Source organism: Mercurialis annua, linkage group LG5, assembly GCF_937616625.2.
Source record: "Mercurialis annua linkage group LG5, ddMerAnnu1.2, whole genome shotgun sequence".
Classification (NCBI taxonomy): Eukaryota; Viridiplantae; Streptophyta; class Magnoliopsida; order Malpighiales; family Euphorbiaceae; genus Mercurialis; species Mercurialis annua.
The window spans coordinates 47,439,540-47,451,126 of record NC_065574.1 but is presented as its reverse complement, the minus strand read 5'-3'; positions in this window follow the sequence as shown (position 1 = coordinate 47,451,126).

Below are 11,587 nucleotides of genomic sequence, written 5' to 3'. Positions count from 1 at the left end.
ATTTCAGTCCTTCTGGGATTCAGACGAATCTCCGTTTGATCTTCAGGTTCGCGAATCTCATGTACTTGGGCTCTGATATTATTGGCTTTCGCCTCTCGGGCGAGTATTAGGATTACCCACGAAGTATATCCTATACGATTTGGTTCCACTATAGTTATGCTGGAATTCGATTTCCATCAATTATAATCATAAATATATTTTGGGTTGTCAATATTTAAAGCTGAACGGATTGATCCCGCCTACTTTCAGCATGAGATAGCTTTATGAAGTTGTTTTTTTTTACTTTTAACAATTAGTTCTATTAAAGATAAAACTATTGATTTGAGCAGAATAAAAACTCAAACATTAAAATAGAAAATTACTCCCTCCGTCCCAATAGAGTTGTCCACTTTGAGAAATTTTTTTGTCCCAAAATACTTGTCTACTTTCAAAAAGTAACTAACTTTTACACTCAATTTTCCTATATCACCCCTATTTAAAATTCACTAATGGGTAAATTGAAAGTGGACCCTATATTAAATAGGGGTATGATAAAAAAATAAGGAAAATTTTGCAAAATCCATGAACAATAATTGCTTTTCTTAAACTGTGTGATAAAGGCAAAGTAGACAACTCTACTGGGACGGAGGGAGTATAAGAATTTAGATACCACTTGTATAATATTTGTCAATTAAACTTTTTTGTTCCTTATATATTGGAACAAGTAGGACTTTTTAATATTAGAATAACTTAAATTAATAAAAATATGATTAAAAAAATTAATTCAGTACCTCTTGTCTCGGCAAGCTCGCACATAATAATTCAGATTAATTAATAATTAAGCACAACATTTTTTTAGGAGAGCATGCATATGCAAGTCAAAAAAACAACTAGCTTGACATTTATTAAAAAATAATGCACAATAGAAGTTGACTTTTACAATACAAAGCTAAACTGTGTCCAAAAACACCAAAACAATGTGTATTACTATTACAAGCACTTTAAATATTTCTAGACATCGCTCATAAAAAATATATATATTTTTGGACATTACAATTTGGATTAGTGTCGAGATTTGTGTGGTTGTTGTTACAAGTTGTTTAAGTGGTTAAAATACATAAATTTAGACAAATAGCTTCCATTAACAAATACTATATATTATTATATAAAATAAATTAAGACAGTAGTTATGATTTTTTACATGGGAAGAATATTTAATTAGCACAAAAATTTATCTTTTTTCATCATTTATTTTTGATAATATGAGACATGAAAATAACAACAAATCACCAAAAGTTCAGGCAATACCCCTATCTAGGAGTGTAAATGGCTGAGCCGAACCGAATTTTAAGGTTTGACGTGTTTATGTACGGCTCGTTACATGAACGTGGTGTTCATGTTCGGTTCATGTTCGTTAACATTAAATAAGGTGTTCATGTTCGATTCATTTAAAATTTGTAGTGTTCATGTTCGGTTCATGTTTAGCTCATGTTCGTTCGTTTACCTACTAAATGAATAAGTTCGCGAATGAGCTCGCGAACCAGCTCGTGAGGATACTAAGCCAGCTTGTTCACAAGCTCTTTCATTTAACAACAAAACGAACGGACATGAATACGAACTAAAAACTATATAATTTCGATGTTGTTTTGTTGTAAGAACTACATAATTTTATTTAAAATGACATAGTTTTAATATAGGCCAAATGATTAAAAAAAATCAAATTTTTCATGAAAGTTTTACAAAAGTCCAAATCTTTCAATTTTATCCCATTTATCATGAAACGCAAGATTTTGTTTCAATAATGTCCAGCTCTAAAATGGCACACGATTTTGCTTATGTGCCACTGATGTGGCGTGGCACACAAGTGCCATCATGACAAACACTAGGTTAAAAATATAAATAAATTTTTTAAGTTTTCTTCAAAAATGTTTATAACCTCAAAATTTAAATCGTTTCCACTTAATTTTTAAATTTAATTTAAAAATAGCCCAATCAAACCTAAATATATTTATTAAAAATAACCCAATCGTTTTTTAATTTTTTATCGTAGTTCTCCGACTCCCACCACCAACACCGTTTTTCGGCCGCCTCCATTTTTTTCTGGCCGCCCCCACCGCCGCCATCGGGAATTGTTTTTTGGCCTCTGTTCTTCCTATGTTGGGAAGAATAGAGGCCGGAAAACAAAATTTTAGCGGTAGTGGTGGGGTAGCCGGAAAATGGTGGGACGGCCGGAAAACGGTGGAGGCGGCTGAATAACGGTGTCAGTGCTGGGAGTCAGAGGACTACGATAAAAAAATTAAGAATTAATCGGGTCACTTTTGATAGTTTGATTGATTTATATTTTAATTAAATTTAAAAATTAAGTTGTAAAGGTGTAAATATTCTTTAAAAAAACTATGAACTTATTTATACTTTTTACCTAGTATTTTCCATAGTTGCATAAGTCTGACATACCACATCAGCGCCATGTAGGCGCCACAAAAGCAAAATCTCATGCCATTTTAGAGTTGTAAATAATTGAAACGAAATCATACATTTTATGACAAATTATATAAAATTAAAAGGTTTGGATTTTTGTGAAAATTTCTTCAAAGGTTTGGCCTTTAAACTATTAAAATAATAAAGTATATTTTATTTAAATATAACTAACTAATTCGCGAACATTTTTTTCCAATTCCTATATGAACTAGTTCGTGAATTCTTTATAAAGCTATTATACGAGTTCATTCACGAACTCTTAATCGAGCCTATTCACGAACAATTAAACGAGTTGTTCGTGAATGAAAATGAGTCGAATACCACTTTGTTCATGTTCTGCTCGTTTAAATAAATGAACATATAACGCTCAAACTTGATTTGTTTATAATGCGAACAAACACGAATTGATGCTTTTATCGAGCCGAACGCCAAGTTGCTATCGAGTAGCTCGGTTTTTTACAGCACTACGCCTACGTAAAGCAAAGCTCAACTCAAAAATTCTATGATACAGCCACAATCACATAGCAAGTGTATAACTCAGACTCCTAGAACAAATCGAGGCACAACATCACCAAGAAACCAGCAATAAAAATACATAAAAAACTTCACCTGACGATAATAATAAATTGACCAACCGAGAAAGAACACGTTATGATAAGACAATAAGCATTAAATAGGACTACAGAGATCTCCAGACACAAGAAACGTCTAACATAATAGGACGTCTCTGCGCAACCCATTCATCTTCCACATTCTTCTAAAAAATAGCAAAAATGTACACTCAACAAATTAACATTCAGATAGGTAAGAGAAATCACAAATGAATCACAAACTCTCTATATCTACAGTCTTCTAGGTTAAACGCTAACTCTTCATTCTCTATTTTTTACATTTCTACATTCTTATTATTTGCTTTTAATATTCTCAATGGCATGTTTGAAATCCATTGACCCATCACTAATCATCGATAAGCTGGTAGGTTCCACTAGTGGCTATGAGATATATTCATTTATAGACGCAGCTCAGGGATACCGTCAGATAATGATGCACAAAAACATAAAGAGAAGACATCCTTCATAATTAATGGTGGAACATATTGTTAGAAGCAAATGTCATTTGGTCTTAAAAATGTAGGATCCACGTATCAAAGGCTAGTGAATTCTTTCTTTAAAAACCAATTGGGGAAACAAATGAAAGTGTATGCGGATGACAAAATTGTTAAGTTCGAAAAGTATAGGACCACGTTAAAGACCTCGGGGAAGTATTCAAAAACTAAAAAAATTCAACCTAAAGCTGAATCCGGATAAATGTGCGTTTAGAGTGCTCGCCGCAAATTTCATAGGGTACATCTCTCAAAAAGGAAAAGAATTCAACTTAGAAAAATTCAGACAATTATAAATATGAAGTAGTCTAGCTCAGTCACAAAGTATAAAAGCTAAATGGGAGATTCACACCGTAGGGCAGGTTTATATCATTCTTGAAAAAGAAATGCCTGCCATTATTCAACTTGTTAAAGAACATCAAGAATATCAAGAGGATAGAAGAGTAAAAAATATCTTTTAAAGAAGTAAAAAAATTCTTGAGAAGCCATCTTCCTTTAAGAAGGCTAAAACCTAGTTAGCATTTGTATATATAACTCACTACAATAAATGAAACAACAACTGGAATACTAGTTAAAGAAGAAAAAATAAGAGCAGAGACAAATTCATTATATCAGCAAAGTGATGAAAGGCCCAGAACACCACTACAAAAGGTTGAAAAAATCACAAGTTTTGGAAATGTTGGCATATAAGCTCAATGGGTAATTTGAAGGACACTTGATCATAGTTCAGACCAACCAATCTCTCAAAAAAACATTGCAAAGACCATCAATGTCTAAAAGACTCATGTCCCGATCAATACAACTTAGCTCCTACAATGTTAGGTATGAACCTAGACTTGCTTTAAAAGCTCAAGTCTTATTGACTTTATTTAAAACACTACATCACACGAGCAACAAGATGTTATTGAAGAAGTCATGCTAAGATGGATCCTCAAATCGACACAACATCTAACTCTAAAATCCCAAATAACACCTTAGAAGGGAGGGGGGGGGGGGTGAATAGGGTGTGCTTAAGAAATTTTAAAATATTTAGATAATAAGGAGTTTAAAGTTTAGAGAAAGTAGATAGGAGTATTTTAGAGTGGTTCGTATCACAAACCGATTATACATCCACTGCTCAATCAAAGATTGGGATTTGTAATTTACTAATATGGGTGGTTAAGCTTACACAAAACTAATTACAAAGAGCTTTTCTAAAGCTAAACTCAAACCCACAAAATAGATGATTTTTCAAGGCTAGTCAATGATTACCAACAAGAAAGAAAAGTAATCAATGTAAAATTACTGCACAAAGAAATAAGTAGATGAAAAATTGATTGCTTGTATTGAAAGTTATTCTAAGAGTGGCTAACCACATAAATGTGGTGGTTGAGGGGTATTTATGACCCCCAACAACTCTTCTCCAGGTTTGTAGGCATACTTTGGGTCCTTTTATAGTAGTAAAGGGAGGATACCTATTTGAGTTGGATTAGGAATATAATTTTCTAGATGTCACGACCCAAATTATTGAGTCGAGACCGGCGCTAGGGAATGGGAGTGGTAGCTCCGAAACCCGTAGCAAGCCTAAAATCACTCTAACTTTTTCGCGGAAACGCAAACACAACTATCCTATAAACGTGTAATAAGAAAGACACGTTTACAATCATTACATAACATCATATATAAACACATCATCGATACAATCATAGTGGGCATTTCACTTCCGTAACTGGTACGTACTAGCCCATCTATCGATCAATACAAAAACTGACAACCAAAAGACGTCACATCAAACAAACATTAAACACGTACATAACCTATAAGACCTAACTATACTAGGCTAAGACTCGTCACACGTATACTACTGCAGCACCAAGGGGTCTTGTACCCAGCACACCAAAGACGGTCTGTCTGATCCGACTCAATACACCTGGAAAACATCAATGTGAGGGGTCAGTATTTGGGGAAATACTGAGTGAGATAACACATTACTAAGGTATTATAGAAAATAACATCGCATTTAAAACAAAACACATATATACAAACATATTATACTTCAAGCATTTGATCCGATCGAAACCCTAATATCTTAGTATGCATAATGAACATTATCACAACATCTAACGATCGATCGATATGAGTCCGGGATAGTTCAACCAGCCGACTCGCAGATACAGGCCCCGGGATAGTTCAACCAGATAGGCTCTGTATCGCATGCACAAACAAGTATGATAGACGACCCATGAAATCTCTATCTATGACTTACCCGGATGCTGGTGATCACACAGCCTATTGACACCCAATAGGTAGCTTGTTTCCCCCGGATCATATACTAGTTTTCACAATCTATATATATATTCGATAATACGATGCACAAATTCATTTCTATCGATAAAATACTATAGCATGCGATGTAGTTTAATATTATATTTATAATATAAAAACTATCTATTGCGTAATAATACTCAAAGTAAAGTTTAACTCACAACGATCGCTATTCCTTATATCCAAACGTAAGCTCCACACGTCATTCACTCTTTTAACTATTCCAGCTCGTCGATCTCGTACCTCGTCGATGTATCCTTTTCCTATTCAAATCATACGTATGTTTAATTCATAAACGTTGACTTAGTATCAAAACCCTAAGTTATAAACTTAGGTTAACACAATCCTATTCTATATATGTCTTTTAACTTTGATCGTGTTCTAATACTTAGTCGAGATACTTATTATATCTCTTATCCATCGATTTCTAATCATAGGTTTCTTATATCTCGGAACCCTAATCGAATACGTCGTGTTCGATATTCAAATTTCTCGTTTTTGGGGCTTATGTTTCCTTTTCAATGTCCGACACTCTTAAAGTCGGAAAACGGGGTCATAGCGGGGTGAAAATACCGTATAGGTGCTTCACATAAACTATGCGCCCGCGTAGTCTTGTTGCGCGCCCGCGCAAAGTACTTGCGCGCCCGCGCAAGTTTGTTACGCGCCCGCGTAACATAGTTACGCGCCCGCGTAACATAGTTACGCGCCCGCGTAACTTAGTTACGCGCCCGCGTAACTTAGTTACGCGCCCGCGTAGGATTCGTCCGCGGCCATTCCGACGTGCTACTAGCGTAAAAACGCTCCAAACACATCCAAAACGCTTAATCTAAGCTCAAAACACTATAATCCAATTCTAATATCGATTAAAACGATATAATCGTTCCGTGGCCTAAAACTTTGAATCGATATAACTTAAAATATATCCGTTTAAACGGTAAAACGACAAGCTTACCGTGATTCGCCATTGAAATACGATCAATTCGAGCTATAGAACGTCGGAAACGGACGAGAAACGGCGAAGCGGCGACGAACCGAACATTTTCTTTTCTCTCGCTCTCACCTCTCTGGATCCTTCTGATCCCTTTTCATTTCCTTACTCATAAGGAATGTATATATATATTTTGGAAAAGTTATCACTTTAATCCTTCATTTCTTTAACTTAAACCACTTCTCTTTTAAACTTTCTAATTTAACCTAACGGTTAAATTATCCTTCTAACTCAATTACTTACGTATCATTTATCTCAAAATAAAGAATACTAACTCAAAATTATTATTTTTCATTAATAATCTTTTAATCGCTATTTTCTGGCTTGATTGGCTAATTTGCACTTTAGCCCTTGAAACTTTTCAAAAGTTACAATTTAGCCCAAACGCATCCGCGTCCAAATTTTAAAAGGTCTCCGATTGACCCGAAACTTTTACCACCTATACTATAAAACATTTCGCGGACCTTGGCGAAATAATTTCCATTTTAAGTCATAGTGGCTAAATTACCACTTTAGTCCCTGTACCTTATTTCGAGCTTTTCTTGACATTTTTCCTTCTAATTCCAATTCTAACGTTAGAATTGGAATATAATATTTAATTCTTCGCCATAATCTTTTTCAAAATCGTCCTACTAATATTTTATACTTATCTTAATTTCTCGGAAATCCTTCCGATATCGCTACTCCAGCGATGCAACATTGGACACGTGGTCCAATTAAATACTTAAATATTTTGGGGTATTACATTCTTCCCCCCTTATAAAAATTCGTCCTCGAATTTTCATACTACCTTTTAATTTATCTTAAATCGTTAACATCTTTAGCTCCAAAATGTATAATCGTATCGTCATTCCATCATTGACGATTTTCTAATATCACGCAATATTCACATCATCTTATCATAAGGGTAATCTTCTATCTTCAAAGCATAACTATAAGTTGATTCCTATACTCGACTATCCCATTTTCATACTTATATCATACAGTATGAACGTCCTAGTTCACCGTTCAATCATTTTCATTCCGCTATTCACGCACATCTATTATTCACTTCTTCTCTTATATCGTCATTTAAGATCTTTGACATCCCGTCAAAGAGATACTTACTTTCTAACTTACCGCTAATCGGATACATATCACTGTCCAACGTATTCACGGTCTTAGCTATATTCTAGCGCGTTGTTTCGAAACTAAGTTCATATCCTAGAAGCATAACGTCTATGTTTTCGCAACTATACGTATTCATTCGCCTCTTGGTCTTGACCGCAGCTTGCTCGCGAGCACTTTACTTCCGTCACAGAGTTCTGGTCTAGGTATACTTACATGAAAACAAAACTCTTTCAAAACTCTTTCGATAAAACGATTCATCTTGAACTTTAAATCAAATTTCATTTTCCATTTTAGCAAAATTGTGCACTAGGGTGATGACATCTCTCATCCCCAAAGAGTTGCCACATCTCACCTTTTCGTCCGAACATAATGCATATGATGCATGTCCTATTGATGTATGTACAGATATATGTAGTGATGCATTTCTATCAATGTCGTGGCACCTATCGATGACTGTCGCGGGTCTAGGCACAATTATGTTTTCCAAATTGTTTAAACAAACAACTTTCAAAAAGTTTTAAACTTCGAGTTTTGTAAGTTCTCTAGACATTTAAACTCTGTTCACGATAAGTTCTTCCACTTCTGTAACTTCATATTTTTTTCTTCATGTACATCTTAACCCTTCGATCGATTTTGATAATTCGATTTCGATACCATCTATACGTCATATACGTATTTCGCAAAGAAACAAACAAAGGTTTCACAATCCATCGATCATACTTGTCATAATGAAACAAACAAGAATTCTCAATCAATCAAAAATTCACAATCAATCAGCTCGATCTTAAAACAAATAATACAAACGACTTGGATCAGACATGGCTCAATTCTATAGCTGCAGTAGTTCCTAGCTTAGTCTAATGACCTAATACCTAGGAACAAACAACCATCAATCACAGACTCGCAGTGGTATCATGGACTAACTGCACTCAAATCATATATTAGCAGAGGTAACTGGACCAACTGCTCTGATACCAACTTTGTCACGACCCAAATTATTGAGTCGAGACCGGCGCTAGGGAATGGGAGTGGTAGCTCCGAAACCCGTAGCAAGCCTAAAATCACTCTAACTTTTTCGCGGAAACGCAAACACAACTATCCTATAAACGTGTAATAAGAAAGACACGTTTACAATCATTACATAACATCATATATAAACACATCATCGATACAATCATAGTGGGCATTTCACTTCCGTAACTGGTACGTACTAGCCCATCTATCGATCAATACAAAAACTGACAACCAAAAGACGTCACATCAAACAAACATTAAACACGTACATAACCTATAAGACCTAACTATACTAGGCTAAGACTCGTCACACGTATACTACTGCAGCACCAAGGGGTCTTGTACCCAGCACACCAAAGACGGTCTGTCTGATCCGACTCAATACACCTGGAAAACATCAATGTGAGGGGTCAGTATTTGGGGAAATACTGAGTGAGATAACACATTACTAAGGTATTATAGAAAATAACATCGCATTTAAAACAAAACACATATATACAAACATATTATACTTCAAGCATTTGATCCGATCGAAACCCTAATATCTTAGTATGCATAATGAACATTATCACAACATCTAACGATCGATCGATATGAGTCCGGGATAGTTCAACCAGCCGACTCGCAGATACAGGCCCCGGGATAGTTCAACCAGATAGGCTCTGTATCGCATGCACAAACAAGTATGATAGACGACCCATGAAATCTCTATCTATGACTTACCCGGATGCTGGTGATCACACAGCCTATTGACACCCAATAGGTAGCTTGTTTCCCCCGGATCATATACTAGTTTTCACAATCTATATATATATTCGATAATACGATGCACAAATTCATTTCTATCGATAAAATACTATAGCATGCGATGTAGTTTAATATTATATTTATAATATAAAAACTATCTATTGCGTAATAATACTCAAAGTAAAGTTTAACTCACAACGATCGCTATTCCTTATATCCAAACGTAAGCTCCACACGTCATTCACTCTTTTAACTATTCCAGCTCGTCGATCTCGTACCTCGTCGATGTATCCTTTTCCTATTCAAATCATACGTACGTTTAATTCATAAACGTTGACTTAGTATCAAAACCCTAAGTTATAAACTTAGGTTAACACAATCCTATTCTATATATGTCTTTTAACTTTGATCGTGTTCTAATACTTAGTCGAGATACTTATTATATCTCTTATCCATCGATTTCTAATCATAGGTTTCTTATATCTCGGAACCCTAATCGAATACGTCGTGTTCGATATTCAAATTTCTCGTTTTTGGGGCTTATGTTTCCTTTTCAATGTCCGACACTCTTAAAGTCGGAAAACGGGGTCATAGCGGGGTGAAAATACCGTATAGGTGCTTCACATAAACTATGCGCCCGCGTAGTCTTGTTGCGCGCCCGCGCAAAGTACTTGCGCGCCCGCGCAAGTTTGTTACGCGCCCGCGTAACATAGTTACGCGCCCGCGTAACATAGTTACGCGCCCGCGTAACTTAGTTACGCGCCCGCGTAGGATTCGTCCGCGGCCATTCCGACGTGCTACTAGCGTAAAAACGCTCCAAACACATCCAAAACGCTTAATCTAAGCTCAAAACACTATAATCCAATTCTAATATCGATTAAAACGATATAATCGTTCCGTGGCCTAAAACTTTGAATCGATATAACTTAAAATATATCCGTTTAAACGGTAAAACGACAAGCTTACCGTGATTCGCCATTGAAATACGATCAATTCGAGCTATAGAACGTCGGAAACGGACGAGAAACGGCGAAGCGGCGACGAACCGAACATTTTCTTTTCTCTCGCTCTCACCTCTCTGGATCCTTCTGATCCCTTTTCATTTCCTTACTCATAAGGAATGTATATATATATTTTGGAAAAGTTATCACTTTAATCCTTCATTTCTTTAACTTAAACCACTTCTCTTTTAAACTTTCTAATTTAACCTAACGGTTAAATTATCCTTCTAACTCAATTACTTACGTATCATTTATCTCAAAATAAAGAATACTAACTCAAAATTATTATTTTTCATTAATAATCTTTTAATCGCTATTTTCTGGCTTGATTGGCTAATTTGCACTTTAGCCCTTGAAACTTTTCAAAAGTTACAATTTAGCCCAAACGCATCCGCGTCCAAATTTTAAAAGGTCTCCGATTGACCCGAAACTTTTACCACCTATACTATAAAACATTTCGCGGACCTTGGCGAAATAATTTCCATTTTAAGTCATAGTGGCTAAATTACCACTTTAGTCCCTGTACCTTATTTCGAGCTTTTCTTGACATTTTTCCTTCTAATTCCAATTCTAACGTTAGAATTGGAATATAATATTTAATTCTTCGCCATAATCTTTTTCAAAATCGTCCTACTAATATTTTATACTTATCTTAATTTCTCGGAAATCCTTCCGATATCGCTACTCCAGCGATGCAACATTGGACACGTGGTCCAATTAAATACTTAAATATTTTGGGGTATTACACTAGATCTGGATGAATCCTAATAGATTTATACTTCCTTATCGGTAAGTCCTATTTAGGAATAGACTCATATAAGGGTGGACTCTCAAATAGGAGATAAGATCTAATTAAGATATTCT